This window comes from Gossypium arboreum, chromosome 12 (assembly GCF_025698485.1).
Source record: "Gossypium arboreum isolate Shixiya-1 chromosome 12, ASM2569848v2, whole genome shotgun sequence".
In the NCBI taxonomy this organism is placed as follows: Eukaryota; Viridiplantae; Streptophyta; class Magnoliopsida; order Malvales; family Malvaceae; genus Gossypium; species Gossypium arboreum.
The window spans coordinates 34,753,170-34,754,705 of record NC_069081.1 but is presented as its reverse complement, the minus strand read 5'-3'; the positions used below and the strand labels follow the sequence as shown (position 1 = coordinate 34,754,705).

Here is a 1,536-nt window from a genome sequence, read left to right as displayed (position 1 = left end):
GCTCCTTTAAAAATTTCATTGCGTTTGGTATCTGCGATAGAGCTTCAATAAACGGTAAGTTAATATGTAATTTTTTTAAGAGTTTAAGGAATTTACCAAATTGTTCATCTGAGTGGTCTTTCCTTGTCGCATTAGGGTATGGCACACGAGGTTTGTATTCTGTACTTACTGGTTTCTAGTCATTGTGGTCTACCTCACCTTTACCTTTGCTTATCTCAGTTTCTTGCCTTGGTTATGGTTTAGGTGTGACTAACCCTTCCTCATGTTGACTAGTAATCGCGTTGAGTTGTTCCCTTGGGTTAGATTCTGTGTTGCTTGGCAAGCTACCTTATGGTAGTTCAGAAATCAACTTGGCAAGCTGTCCAATCTGAGTTTCGAGCCCTTAGATCGATGCTTGTTGATTCTTCAGTGATGTCTTGGTATTCTGAAAACAAGTTTCTGACACCGATATAAATTTGAGAGCATCTCTTCAAGGTTCGACTTCTTTTCCTGTTGGTAGGGTGGTTGTTGGCAGCCTGGAGGTGGTCTCTGATTTCCTTGGCCTCCCCATGAAAAAATTGGGTGGTTCCTCCAACCTGCATTGTAAGTATTGCTATAAGGATTATTTTGAGACGTAATTTAACTGCTTATTGTCAATGTTGTGGCCATAAGGTGGGTATTCTAAATTTCTCGATCCACCTCCACTTGCTTCGCACTGTATTACTGGGTGAACCATTGAAGAACTAAGAAAACCATCAATTTTCTTATTCAAGAGTTCTACCTGATTAGAGAGCATGGTGACTGAATTGACGTTATAAACACTGGAAATTTTTGTTGGCTTTGTCCTCATGACTTGCCACTGATAGTTATTCAGTCACATCTCTTCTATAAACTCCTAAGCATCTTCAGGTGTTTTATTATTAATGGTTCCGCCAACAGCTGCGTCAACCATTTGTTGAGTCGAAGGATTTAGGCTATTATGGAATGTTTGAAACATTAGCCGAAGCGGTAACCCATGGTGAGGGCACCTTCTCAAAAGGTACTTGTATCTCTTTCATGCATCGTAGAGTGTTTCTAAATCCATCTGCACAAAAGAAGAGATATAATTACGTAATTTGGCTGTTTTAGCCGGTGGAAAATATTTTAATAAAAAAATTTCGGTCATTTGTTCCCAAGTAGTGATTGACCCTCGTGGTAACGAGTTCAACCATTGTTTAGCCTTATTCCATAACAAAAAGGGAAGCAACTGAAGGCAAATGGCATCATCAGAAACTCCATTAATTTTAAAGGTATCGCAAAATTCTAGGAAATTTGCCAAGTAAGCGTTGGGATCCTCATCCTGCAAACCATCAAACTGAACAAATTTTTGTATCATTTGAATTGTGTTAGGTTTTAGTTCAAAATTATTTGCAGCAATAGCAGGTCCAACTATACTTGACTCAACTCCTATTAAATTAGGTTTAGCATAATCATACATAGTGCGCGGAGTAAGATTTTGATTAACAGCAATTGCAGGAGGTAGTGGATTTTCTTGGTTTTCAGTCATCTCCTCGGTTG

General features: G+C 38.8%; 1 non-coding gene across 1 annotated transcript; it reads left to right on the top strand.

The window, feature by feature from the left end:
• Nucleotides 1-989: 989 nt before the first annotated feature.
• Nucleotides 990-1,096, top strand: LOC128285865 (small nucleolar RNA R71). Its single transcript, XR_008276412.1, has one exon. It is a non-coding gene; the product is annotated as a small nucleolar RNA R71 (small nucleolar RNA).
• Nucleotides 1,097-1,536: the final 440 nt, after the last annotated feature.